Raw genomic sequence first — 14,609 nt, 5'->3', positions numbered from 1 at the left:
GATCTACCCATTCTCTGTCCTTAATGCATCAGTGTCTCTGAATCTTCCACAACATCAGCTCCCATTAGCTTCCCCCTAGTCAAGCAACTCTTTCATGACTTTCGTCCATACTGCACAAGTAGATCCTTGCTCCACTGCCCGTGTCTCCAATTATCTGTAAAACACACTTTACACTTTGTTATAGCCCTGTATAATGCTGTCTGGCCCGCTAATTGTTTTAAATGTGTATGTCTTACCTTCCAAGCTAATTTGCGAGGGATTTTGGAGCAGCGTAAGAGTAAATATCTTAAATGACTTAATAGCCCCATAGTACTTGGCACAAGGTTAGGCACGCAGAAGACTCTCCATCAGCTGATCACCCTGGTGACCTGGGATAGCAGCCTGTCTGAAGTGGGGTTTCCCAGAAGCACAACCTGAGATAAGGATTTGAGCGCAAATAATTTATTGGAGATGCGTTCCCTGCAAGTCCTGGTAGGGGCGCCACAAGGAAGCAAAACATGAAAGGAAAGGAAGGGAATGTTCACAAGCAGATTGCTGTTGTGGGGGGGGGGGGTGGTCACTGAAGTTCAGTCCTACTGGGGACTTCTGGAATAGTCTGTAAAATACAACTTTGAGTTGTGCAAGCTGAGGGGTGGGGAGGAGGGGATTTCTTCACCAACTCCCGCTCATCACTGGTGGAGAGTAGCTTCTCGGGGCAGTAATTCCCCAAAGCAATCCCAACTGGCCGGTCATGCTCCCCCACGCTCCCATGGCACAGGCTCCAGTGGCCAGAGAAAGCCCCTGGGCTTAGAGTCCCAGGTGCCTGCAGCCAGACTCCACAGGCGCGCTGGGTGGGGTGAGGACGGCTAATCGGCTACGTCAGGGCACTAACAGCTTCTGCTACACAGCGCATTTCAATCAAAGGAAGCCTTGCTCATGGCAACATCTATTTAGTGCTGACCTGTGATGTTCTTTGGAATTCAAAAATAAATACAGCATATTCCTTGCCTGCTAGAAACTTAGCTCTGTTCCTTCTCATTGGAGATTATGGAGGAAAGCAGAAAAAGAAGGGAGAGGAAGAGAAGATAGCCCAATCTCCATTCCCACGCAGTCTATAGTCTCTGATGAAAATTTGATGCTGTTCCACCCGCCAATTTACTGCTGCCATGATGCCCAAACAGCCATCGTGTCTAATGGCTTGTAGTCACTGTCAGAGTGGCATGGAGAAGGACCAGAGTTTGGAAGATGAAGGCAGTATCTGCTCACCCCTGCTCCCCCGTGTACCCCAGCTCTGCTTCAGTGAAATTTCTACATCATTATGTCATTAACCTATACCAAACATGCAATATGACTTTCTGTTCAAATTAAACTCATATTTGAAATAAGGGAAAAAAATAAATCAATAGGAGGGAGAGTCCTTTACCTCAAAGACTCCACAAAGAAGTTACGTGGGAAAGGCAGCTGTATTTTGTGCTTTTGCCATAAAACGAAGCAGACGGTCTGTTCTGTGAAGCACTATAATTATAAAGCAATTTGCTACCTCTAATGGGAGGACTTTTCTTTCATAAAATATTAACTAAATATAATTTCAGTGCAATAGGTTAGAAATAGTCTTAGTTTCTCCATAAAAAGTCAATTTGTAACCACTGGGACTGTCTTCTTCAAGATGATGAGATCCGAAAACATCCTCTGGGCCCACAGCCACTTGGCCTTGAATTAAGCACAACACACTTCCCCCGTCCTCTCTAGCTGATGTGATGCTAAGTGCTTTTCTCTGTAAACACGTTCAGTTACCATGCTCTTCTATCTTACTGCCAAACGCTTCTCAACTGAATGCACTGCTGTTACGTTGGCAGTTTTGCTGTAAAGATCGGGGCCCCCAGACCTAAACCGTCCACAATATAAAACTCAAGGTTAGGTGGAGGACTTAGCTTGCAAAACCCCAGCCTCTGTGTCCTGTGAGATTGCCTGCGCCTTTTCACATCGTGGAAAAGGATGGTTTTTCTGTGAGATGGATGTTCCTAGAGCAGAACTGCTACCAAGACTGCAAACACAAGCAGAGCCCTCTGCAAGCATCATCGTGGATTCTGCTGGCAGGGCTGACCAAAGCTGCAGTTGCCAAGGGGGGGAGTCAAAGACCAGCTTCTTCTTTTTTTTCCCCCTACTTCTTTTTTTCCTTCTATCTTATATCCTTACATAAAATTTTGTAGTTTTGTTTTGGCTCTTGTTTTATGCCCTGAAGCTTGGCTAATGACTGCAGGAACTGTCTGCCCCATGCCGTTTGGTTACTACGATTTTCTATTGGAAGCCACAACCACTCTCTAACTATCCTAGACAATTTGTTTTTCTAGGGAAAATGGGCAATCTAAAATGAAAAGTGAAGATGTTTATCTCCCAGTATGATTTCAAGTCACTGTGCCATTTTTCACTGACTTCTCAAGTTAAAGAGGAAAAAGCAAGACAAAAACACCCAAATAACCAAAACTCAACAAATCCTCAAAGAATTCTGTTTTTAAAATCTTCATTAGAAGTAATGTATAGAAAATCCATACTTGCTCATTTAGAAATTGCCTAGGGCTGCATCCACTTCCACACATCCCTGGGTTGATTTACACTTCTTAAATGGATCGCCAAACTCTATTGATCTTAATCAGCAAAATCCTTTTTGTTTTCTAGTTCTTAGGAGTCTCCAAATTAGCCAGGAAGTTTTGCAAGGAGAAAGTATGCTATATTAAAACCAGAAGCAGAAACATTTGTTAGATAAATGCTGGATGCGGACTGGCCCTTAACTCCTTCTCGTGTTTGTGTATTCTGCTGGTGGTTAACAGTCCATATATTTTCTGAATGAATGAATGAGCCCATGAGTTTAACATTTGCAGTTAAATGTCACAATGTTGTTAAATCAAGTTGTGAACTGGTATTATAACATGGCCTAATATTTAAATATATATTACATATTAAATTATTATGTTGAATATATTAGTTTATTTATTATATGAAATATATTATTTATATATTATTATATTGAATATATTATTTTTTACCTATGTACATACATAGTAAACAAAAATAAACTAGACGGATATACACAAACTGATAAAACTGCTTCTCCCTGGGAGATGGGATTCAGTGTGGGAAGGCTTCGTTTTAGTTAGGAAAATTGAAAAAAAAATTTAGTTGTGACTCTTTCAAACAGACAGGGACAGAACACAGACTAACATAAGAAACACCTCTAAAACCATCTCTCAGCGTAATCAAATCCTAACATTATACCACATTTTCTTTCAGATCATTTTTTAAAAGAAATGAAAGGTTTCAGCTATGGCAAAGAAGCTTTTCATTTTTCTACATTGCTCCAATGACATTTGAATTTATGCAATAAACATATTTGTGATCGTTAAAAAAAAAATCAGTACCATTTTAAAAATAAACCTCAGCCACACCACACTGAAGGGAAGTGAGTTTCCATGCCTCAGTCTGCAGTTGTGTTCCCAAAAAGGTTTTCTGCATCTGTTACTAACAAGAGACAATTTGGCCTGCTGTCTGTCTGTCTGTCCGCTCACAGCTATCTGGCTGTTGGAAGTGGTGAGCTGGGGCTGAAGAAACACAACGTCAATTTAGGCACTGGCGGGTTAGCAAACCACATGTTCTTATTTATCTCTGTCAGCCGCAGGCCCTATTAACTATTTTTAATGAATCACCACTGCTTTTACTTTTGCCATCAGCCATGACCTTCACCGTTTAGAAACACACGGGCTCTCATAAACGATAGCCCACGACATATAAACTTGAGAAGGGTTCTATCACAGCTCAAACTACAGTATCTATCACTAAAACAAACGGCTCATTCTAGCTGAAGAGACACTCATATATATCACGGAACCAACCTTCCATATTTCGAAATTTACTGCCCCGTGTTGGCTGGTTTTTTTTTTTTTTTTAAGGAGGCCAGGCAACCTTGCTCACTTAATACTTTTGATAAACTTCTGCTGACAAGGAGTGTGATTAATGATGGTTAAAAGAATTGAATCAAGAGTAGGAAAGACAGAGCCAAAAAAGCAGACTGCCGGCCTGATGGAAACGAACGTCTCTCCAGAAATATATGATGGTCCCTCCTTTTTTACCATGCCAAGTAATTACTTGCACAGGCCTGTTGTAATAATTCCTATTACAGCCAAAACGGAAAAGTCAGTAACTCACCGCCCTGGGACAAGGTGGAGGCAAGGCCAGAGGAGCATGGATCAATATTTCATTTACTCACTGAGGTTAGCTTCTATCCCTGTATCAAATTCTTTTACAGAAAGCCATGAAAGAAATGAGGTTTGCTGCAAAACACCGATACAGGGGCCTTGTTTCCTTGGGGTGCTTATGAAGGAAACAGAGCAACAAACCCTTTCAGGAAAACAATATGCACTCAAGGTCACTCATTACTTGCTACTGTTGGAAAATAAAGTGCCATTAGCCTGATATGAGTAATGGACATCAATCAACTGCAAGCTAGAAAAAGTAACGTTTTCAACTTGGTGGTGCTGCTGATAATGAATGAGCCATTTGAACACTGTCTACACAATTTGACAATGGTGAAAAAAATTTTCTCTTGACAGTACATCATTTGTTTAAAAAAAACAGCCATTAACATTTATCCCTGATTACCTCCTGCCTTAAAAAGAAAAAAGAAAGAAAGAAAGAAAGAAAGAAAGAGGGGAAGAAAGGCTTAATGGTTCTCTCTGCCTCCAAGAAGTTTCTCATTCGGTAGTTTTCCTAAACAGAAATTACAGTTCAACCTCCAAATGCCCTAGGAAACAAAAAAAAAAAAAAAAAAAAAAAAGCATATTGTTTCTCAACACGTTTTCTTTAAAAGAGTTTAAAATGTGTGCTTCCAAGTTTCCTATGAAGCTTTCTGGGAAAAGGATTCGGTACTGAGCAAATTATCGCTAATGGAACTAGCTTACTGTTGGCACTGAATTCTTGGAATTTCATCCTAAAATCAGATTTATTTTAAATAGTCCCAACATATATGATCTTATATGGAAGGCGACGTCTGAATGTTATTTACTCATTGCATTTACTGTTTAGTGCTCTGGGTTAGAACAGACTTCAGCGCTGCTCTGTTCTCTTTGAGAATTGCTAAGAACCTCTATAAAGCATGTGTTCACCATGCCACACACTTCCACGAGGAATGATCTCAGGAAAAACCCCTTGCACTTTGCTTTTCTCTCCACAACTATATTAATTCCCAGCTGCTTTTCTTATAATTCCAGGGAAGGAGAAAGCATAGAAGGATTGATTTACTTCCTTAGAAACATAGGCTACTGGCAGGAATGACTGGTACACTTGAATGTTTCTTACAGTTCATTTTTTCTCTGAAATAAATCTAATTCTCTTCCCTGGAACTTCAAAGCCACCCTCTACCAGATCTCCCTATCTCCAGGCCATGGAATGAAGTTTAAATCAAGGCAGGGAAGCCGTGGGCTGTCAGATGGGCCTTAGACACATTCTAATCTCCAGGCACGAAGGTCAGCTGGACTCAGCACCGATTCAGCCCAGCAGGGCTTTCGGCCTGGCCAGTCGACATCTTGGAAATATTTTCAAGTGCTTGGGGTCTGCAGAAAAATACATTAAATTTTCCAAAGAATTTTCACCCCTCCTCCACTCCACCCCTTAAACTTGTACCCCAGGAGTATTTCGAGGGAAATTCAATCCATATGTGCCTGATTCGTGTTCACTTAACTCATTGACATGTTGTTTTCCAGGAGCTGATTGATGTACAAGGAGTCTTCTGACCTTTTTTCCTGAACCTTGCAGAACTGCCTTTCTTTGAGCTGGAAAATTGCCTTTTACTTGGGGTAAGTAGCACTTTTGAGAGTTGAAAGTTTTGAGCTCAGCTTGAAACATAGTTCCCAAATCTGCGTGGGATTCTGGGTTTGACAAATGTGGCCTTGATACCTTTGTATAAAGCCCTTTCTTGCCTCATTTTTTTTTTCATGTGTGACACCCGTAGCTAGAGGGGAAAAAAAAAAAATACAAAGATGATGATGACTTTCAGAGCATCCAAGCAGGTATCTTTGGGAGTCACAGCATCACTCCGATGGTGTAAGATGTCCCAGTCCATCTTTTCTCTTCAACCGCCCTTCACTTGCCTTGATTTCTTTCATGTGGTCCCAACCCAAAGAACTTCCTCTGCCAAGTTTTGAGTGTGTAATAAAGGCAGCAGCTGACTTTAAACCCTGCTTTGATTCTGTTAGGCGACGTCTCAGCGTGGGTTAGGTTCCCTGGCAAAGTATTTCAGTAGACTTTCATAATGCTACCCTTTGGAACTCATCCTAAATGATGCCACTAAATCATACAAGTTATAAAGATGAACTACTCTCCATTTTTTTTGTTAGGTTAAGGGGGAACTGTGACAGGGGGCGTGCCTCTGCCCCTGGACAGCTGGCTAATTGATCTAGAATAGCTGGAATAACACCATGAAAGGGCAGTCTCTTTGCTCTTCTAAAACTCTGCATAGAGAGGCTGAATTAGATCCTATAAACAAGCATCTACATATCTAAATGCCTACAGGTGACAAAAGAGAAATGTAAGTAAGTGGATGAGAGTGAGTGGGGACTGGCTCAAATAGGGAGCTCGTGGCTAAAGGGCCAGCCAATGTCCAGGGGCAGCCAGTCACAGTAAACTCGTTGCAAGCTTGGTGTTGCCAGATCTGTTGGGATTTCAAGAGAATCCAAAAATCTTCCAATTTTTTTTTAATCTGCATAACCCACATATGGTAAAGTCTATGTCTTTATCCCCAGCTGGGGATTTGTGCTATACACGGTGACAGGGAAAGAAGAATAACAGCAATTGGCAATTTAGTGGGTAATTGTCATGTGCCAGAAACTACACTAAGTGCTCTATGGATGTAATTTCATTTTCTCCTGACCATTATCCTACTGCGTGGTGTAGGATTATATTTTTTCCAGGTAAAACAAGACAAAGTTAAGATTTGGAGTCCATGTTAAAAATGCAGATTCGTGGGCCCCTCCCAGATCTACTGAATCAGGATCTTTGGACACGGGACCTCCAGGTAACAGGGAGGTCCACCAACGCTGGAGAACCACTGTATGATGATACATCACAAAGTACATGCACTGAGTTTTAGAAGGACTCTGGTCTAACTCCCCACTTTACAAATGAGGCTCTCAGAAGGGAACTGACTTGCCCAGGCTTACATACCAGAGCCAGGACTCAAACGGGAGCCTCCTGGAAATAATAGTAATATCAATAATGATAGTGACCCCAGGCGCCCTTTACTGAGGACCTACCATGCGTGGTACTGCCCCCACTGAAGTCTCACAGGGGCTCTAAAGCAGCCAACATTGTCTGCATTTTATAGACAGGTAAACAGGCTCAGAGGAATAACGTGACTTTCAAGGTCACTCAGAGGAAAGTAAAGGGTTGAGTCTGTTTTTACATACAAATATGTCTGCTTCCGAATCGGGAGCTCTTTTCATTATACAAGGACACATGCTGCTGGGTCGTTTCCCCTGAATGCTGATGGAACTGAATCTGCTAAACAGAAGATATGGAGAACATACTCAAAAGAACCCAAGATGATAAAGTTGATGGTGGTGATGATAATAAGGAGGAGGGAGAGGGAGAGGAGGAAGAATCCGAGATGGTCAAATTGCCCAGAAGGAAAGCAAATGGTAGAATCACTAACTTGCTGAATAACCTGGCCTCTTAGGGGACAGATACACTCATCTTTCAAGGGAAAATGATTTTGCTAGGTCATCTTTATGCTCCTTTCCAGTTTAAAAATTCAGTAACTCCTCGTGGAGAAGCAAGTTGCGTTGTAAGTCTTTATGCAGATCTCAAGGCAGGAGGGACCGCTTTAACCCTGCTGCGCAGTCAGGCCAGCCATCCCCGCCACGGAACCAGCCCCAGGAGGGTCTCACAGTGCCACTGTGGGAGGACTTGCCTACAGCCTTAGGATCCTCTGCCAAACATTTTGAAACCAAACTGCAGCGGGGGTCAGGTTATCAAGCCCTCTCTTAGAGAGGCAGGTCCATCCGGTCCTTGAAAGTGGCCTTTGACCTTCAGGCCAGGGAAGTGGCTTCTACTGCTCTTTCTCCAGCTTTCTCTTCCTCCCAGCCTCCACGCCACCATCCTTTCTTCATATACAGGAAGCCGGCTTCTTCTGGGATGGAGTAAACATTCCATCTGAGGTCAAGGTACTTGGACCTCTGCTGTACTTAGTTCAAGATCCAGCCAAAGGCCAGAGTCAATATCACAAATCACAGCCAAATGACAACAAGGAGGCTCTTGTCCATTTTCTCCCTTTAAAAAAATGCCATTTCTAACGCTTGGCAATTTCATTAAGTCAGTTTCATTAGTCCATATTTCCTTAAGAGGCCAGCACTAAACGTTATCTTTGGCACCAGAAAAACCTGGTCCCTGCACCATTACCTGAGCAATCATCGCTCCTCAGGGGCACCTACATGTTTACAAGTGGCTGTGCCTCAGACAAACAGCCTTCAATATTCAGAAGTACTCTGTACAAAAAAGAAGATCAAAGCATTATAGGGGAAGCATCCATCTCTGCTGAATGCATCAAGCTATATGAATCTATAAGAACACAATGTCAAAGCAGTACAATATAAATGCGACTTGTCATAAAGTTATCTTTTGTGGAAAAGAAATGTTGCCATTCAAAAACACATAAAACCCCAGCTTGCTTCAAATAGTGCCCACATATTACATCTTCAGAGTCCCACAACTAAATCAAATCAGAGGTGAGGCAAAAAGACTGACTCGGAAAAGTTTAATTTCTGTGTGTACCGCATGGCAAAATGAAGAGGGAGCGCGTTCATCTTTCAAAGCTTCTGGGTTTAAAGACTAAAAGAGAGCTGTTCATCTCTCAACTTCTCAAAAAGCTTATTTTGGCTTTCTTTTTTTTAATATTTCTGCTGTTCAGTGTACACACACACACACATACACAAGCAAGAATTCAGGAAGGAGTGTCTGATGCTAGGTCAAGGGTTTGAAATAGATGAATGATTTTGTTAGACTCGTCTGGACATTTTAGCTATTAAAGTATGGTACAAAAATACTCATTAAAGCATTGTTGGCCATACTGAAAAACTGGAAGCAACCTATGTGACCACTGATAGAGGAACGACCAGAGGAGCGGCAGTATACTAATGTCATGTAGGCAGGGCTGAGAGCTGCCACGAACAGCTGTGCCCGCTGCTCACCTCACAACCCCACAGGTGCCATGTGTGAATGGTAATCCCGTTGGGGCCTCTGCTGTAGCCTCTTAAAACAATGAGCTAGATTAAACGTACTAATGTGGATAGATTTCCAAGGTAGGTTGTTGAGGGAAAGAAAGTTTAGATAGGGTATACATACATGCTGTTGTTTTAATTAACGTATACTTTGTGGTGGGGGAGGGTATAACTCAGTGGTAGAGCACGTGCCTAGCATGCACGAGGTCCTGGGTTCAATCCCCAGTACCTCCATTAAATTAATTAATTAATTAATAAACAAACCTTATTACCTCCCCCACCAAAAATAAAAGGAAAGAAAAAAATTAATGTATATTTGAAAAACGTGTGTGTGTGTGTGTGTGTGTGTGTGTGTGTGTGTGTGTACATACATCCATAGAAAAATCTCTGGAAAGGTATGTACTAAAGTCACAGCAATAATTACATGTGGGGGAAGGGGGAAAGGACCAAGGTGGAGGTGACTATTAAAGAACTCTCTTCATATATGTAATGTTACAATTTTGAGTGAGATAAATAGGAATTCAAAAGAAATTTTTAAAGGATTTCAGTGAAACTTGTGGAGCAGCTTAACCTCAAATTTGTGATTGTTTTAATTTATTATTTTATTATTTATATATAAATATACTTATGTATTAATATTTATTAGTATGTCTGTATTTATATGTCTATGTTATTATTATGTTTATATTTTAATTATTTGTAATTATTTTCCAGAAGAATCAGTAAGAGCAGGACCATGGGACTCATATATTGCTATACATTTATGTACCTATTTCCTTGTCTAGGTTAGGAGCTCTCAGAGGATGGAACTCTGTCCGTCAAATTCTTTCACCTCTAACAATTAGCACAATGAAAAGCACAGAAAACTGAAGGTTAATAAACTCGTTAATCCACCAACTCATTTACTCCAGAAATATTTAATGAGCAGCTACTCTGTGCCCTTAGAATAAATTAGGGAACACAGGAAAAAGAGTTTACATTCTAAAAATGAAAGAATAAATGAATGAATAGGCTGAGAGAGGCCATCCAAAGATCACCAAATCCATTCCAAAAAGATCTCCCACATATATAATTAGTCTGTTTTTTTAATTGACGTATAGTTGGCTTAACAATTAATCTTTTTCTCCTAGTTTTATTGAAATATAATTCACATACAGGACCATATGTTTAAGCTATACGGCCTAATGATTTGACTTAACACACATCATGAAATGGTTACCACAATAAGTTTATTGAACATCCATCATCTATAGATACAAAATTAAAGAAATAGAAAAAAACTTTTTCCTTGTGACGAGAACACAGGATTTACTGTCTTAACTTTTATATATAATATATAGCAGTGTCAATTATGTTTATCATGTTGTTCATTACATTCCTAGTACTATCTTATAACTGCAAGTTTTGTACCTTTTAACTGCCTTCATCCAATTCTACCCACTCTTACCCTCTACCTCTGGTAACCACAAATCCAATCTCTTTTTCTGTGAGCTAGTTTTTGAAGCATAACTGACTTACAACAGTCTGTTAGCTCCTATCACACAACGTAGTGCTTCAACATTTCTATACATTTAAAACTGATCACCACGATGCCTAGTGACAATATGTCAGCACACAAAGGTGTTACACAGTTACTGACCGCATTCCTGACACTGTACATTTCATTCCCTTGACTCATTTATTTTGCAGCTGGACATTTGTACCTCTTAATCTCCCTCATCTATTTCTTTCCAATTAAACTAAATTTTTGAGAATTTCATGGCTTAGAAATTCCACTATTTGGAAATCATTTCCATAGGTAGCATGACTTTTCTCAATTTTGTGTCCACGTCCTTTCTTTCTGCCTATCCTTTGTTTGGTTGGTTTTCGTATAGGCTTTCTCTACATTTATATTTTAAATCAAGAACCAGTTTAGTAGATTCTCTTCTGGTTATGTTCTTTCACTGTAACATAGATTGCTTAATATATCTGTCCCTTACTGACGTCTTACAACATTCCTGTAAAGTTCTATTTAATTATGCTAATAATTTCTCATGACAGTATTGCCCTTTATATTTTACCAAATGGTTTCTATGTATTTTTTGCATGATTCCAACTATAATGTTTTATTTGCTTCAAACAGGAAGCCACACAAGTGTGTATTTATTTAATAATCACAATTAATAACAAAGGTTCAGAGGTGTTCAGCCACTTGCCCAAGGTTACACAGCTAGTAACTGTAGTACCAGGACTAGAACACAGATCTTTTGAGTTCAAAGCCAAGACTTGCCCAGGCATCATGCCTACAGTTAGTCCAAAAGCTCTGGGGGCAAAATGTATAATTATTTTAAGAAAGCAGGTTTATTTGAAAGTTGAGACAAAGGCAACTCAAGATAAAGCACATAAAGTGGTAAATTTGCATGCTTTCCCCGTGCCAAGGTGTGTTAAACATCTAAATTGGAGTTATGCACGCTCGGTTAGTATCTATGGCTTCTTTATGCTTACCATTGAGATTTCAATTCATGAAAGCAGTAACGACAACAGCGAAGACAGTTTCTTAAGGCTTTTCCTGCACTTCTGTGCCCTCTATTTGATCATCTGCCAAGGTTTGTGAATAGTGCCAAATCAAACAGCACAGCATCTCTATGTGGCTCCTCCTGGGAGCTGAGGAATTCTGCAGTTGGAGCACGGGGTACGATATAAAAGGCACAATTACAGTCTTCTTTGAAGAGTTTAGAGGCAGACAATGCTAATCTATTCTTTTGGAATTTCTGGTGCTAACCTCCCTTTACTAAGCAGCCTCCTCACTTCCCTGTGCTTTTCTGGCCAGGTTATCCTGCATCGGAATAAACACCTTAGAATGAGGAGGGACACAGTGATTTGATGCCTCTGAGCTTCCTCAGTGAGAAGGACACACATGAGCACACGAATTCCACTTGCAATCGCGTTTATCTAAGAAAAAGTTTTAAGTTTTCTCATTCAGATCTTGTGCATACATCTCTAATGAGCTCCTCTTGCTTGCTTCTGTTTTCCTGACTTCATTGTTAGGAAGACTGTGTTAGCATGTCACATGTGATGTTACTGTTTTTGTATTTAACGGCGATTAATTGCAGAAATTGTTTAGACAAAATTTGAATTTTCTCTTCAAAAATGCTCCTTCTTTTGCTATTTAACCTACTGATTTTCTATTTGGCGTCACTCAGTGGTGTGAACCAATGGCTAAATTTTCTTATTTTTGAGAAAATTAGCAAAATTTGACCAAATTTTAGATACTATTATAATAGCATGCGACCAGTTACAAATGCAAAGATACACTTTAATATTTTAGTGTAAGAAACCTCCAAAAAACCCACAAAAGAATTTCTAGTTTTATCATCAGCTCTCTGGTTTTTCTTATAGACATTGACATTTTATATTTGTGTTCACTAGCCAACATTTTCTATCAAAGAGTACTAGTCATCACCAAAAACATTAAAAGGACTAGGGGTAAAAAAAGGCCTGAAGTCTGGAGTTTAAATTTTAGTTATGTGGTGAGACTGGCTAGTTGTTCACCGAATCCATTTCCATCTCCTGGGCATAGGGCAAACCTACATTTCTGTCTCCCTCCTGCATGAAGCCATGTGATGGTATCGTCAGTGGCACAGTAGGGGAAGGACTGTGTTACCTGTGGGCTCAAATGGTGAAGGGCGAGTCCACCTTCTCCACACTGTGGTTCCCCAACTGCAAGTCGGATTTCAACGTGCAAGATAAAGATGCAATGAGAAAGGCGTAGCTTTTGTCAGGCTCAGTCCTTCAGTGACTCCACAGACCAGTCACCAAAGACCTGCATTGGACTGTGTCATGAAAGAGAGTTACTGTATTAAACTCCTAAGATTCAAGGCTTGATTGTTACAATAGTTAACTTACCCAGATATTAATATTGTCCACATATGTTCAACCTCTGGATATGTCTCCCTTAAATTTGGTGTTACAGTGGATTTTTAATATCCGATTTTAAGAAAATAATTAAATAACATGCAATAAAAACCTTCTATTGATCAAAAGCATTTTGAACATACAGAAAACAGATTAAAATACCCAATAAATATTTAGGTACATTTTAAACATAGTAATTAAAATAATAAATCAGAATAGTGAGATATCACTAAGTTATGTTTATCAAATTAATTTTTAAACTGATTGTAATCTATATTGGTGAATGCATAGAGAAATCAGGACCTTTATTCTCACCTAGTAAAAATATAATTTTTGCAATATTTTGGGAGAGAAATTTAGTAATGTATATCAAGATCCTTGAAAATGTTCATCCCGTTTCACCCATAATTCCATTTCTAAGACTTGATTTTATAGAAATAACTACTAACGTCTTATGCAAGGATGTTGATCTTAGCATTGTCTATGTCAAAGCTGGACAAAGTATAACCCACAAGCCGACTCCTACCTGCCACCTGCTTTTGTAAATAAAATTTTACTGGAACACAGCCACTCCTATTCATTTACGTATTGTCTATAGCTATTTCTGCCACAGGAGAGTTGGGTAGTTGTTACAGAGACATTATGGTCTGCAGAGCTGAAAATATTTTTCCATTTGGCCCTTTATAGAAAACTTTTGCCAGCCCCAGATGTGTAATGAAAAACATGGGTGGTGTGGAACATCTAATAATAGAGGAATTGTTATGCAAATTATGGTACATCCTTACAACGCAATTGCCTTGTAGATTTTTAAAATTTTTTTAATGAGTGGAGGGGATCAAAAGGTAAAATTAAAAGGAAGAAAACGTTTATGAACTATTCAAGGATACTGAAATATGTTCTTCACATAATACCAAGTGCCAAAAAAGAATTCAAAATTATTTTTACAGTATGATCCCAATATGATTTAAAAATAGATACACAGGTACACAAAATGGAAAAAAAAGAGGGGGAATTGAAAATAATGAGAGAAATTAAATACTAAATATTAGTGGTGTTTATTTATGAGAGGATAGAATTTCCATAGGGATTTATTTTCTTCTTTATAACCTTTCTATGTTTTCTAAATGTTCTACTGTCAGCAAGTCCTGCTTTTACTATTGAGTAAGTATTAGTTTTATTTTATTACTAAAAAGAAAGAATTAAGTGGCAAATTGCTCTGACAGAAGAAGTCTGGAACGTGGGTAGACTTATTCCCTATATTCCCATCTAGACAACATGAGCAGCACACTTAAGGGGTCCCCCAAATACGACTGGGAACCAACCTGTCAGACAAAAGAAGAATCAACAATATGGTACATTTCGCCCTAAAACGGAGCCCCTGGAGAAATGAAGTTAAACAGGCAATGTGTCCATCATCTCCCTCCCGCTTTAAGAGGCAGAAGTCTGAGGAATGTCTAAAGTTAGGTGGAAGAG

General features: G+C 39.6%; 1 long non-coding RNA gene across 6 annotated transcripts in view; it reads right to left on the bottom strand.

Moving 5' to 3' along the window:
- LOC140699001 (uncharacterized) overlaps nt 1-14,609 on the bottom strand; it is a 54,594-nt gene that overhangs the window by 25,643 nt on the left and 14,342 nt on the right. For 5 of the 6 annotated variants that reach the window (XR_012077018.1, XR_012077020.1, XR_012077017.1 and 2 more), the window contains 2 exons: nt 12,886-13,054; nt 11,704-11,895 (listed from right to left, as the gene is read on the bottom strand). This is a non-coding gene — a long non-coding RNA (uncharacterized lncRNA). Of the gene's footprint in view, nt 1-11,703; nt 11,896-12,885; nt 13,055-14,609 lie in introns of those variants that run through there. The other variant, XR_012077021.1, reaches the window with a different exon arrangement.

The sequence above is a fragment of the Vicugna pacos genome, chromosome 10, assembly GCF_048564905.1.
Source record: "Vicugna pacos chromosome 10, VicPac4, whole genome shotgun sequence".
NCBI classification, from domain to species: domain Eukaryota; kingdom Metazoa; phylum Chordata; class Mammalia; order Artiodactyla; family Camelidae; genus Vicugna; species Vicugna pacos.
The sequence above is the reverse complement of the archived record's forward strand: the minus strand, read 5'-3'. Positions and strand labels throughout refer to the sequence as shown.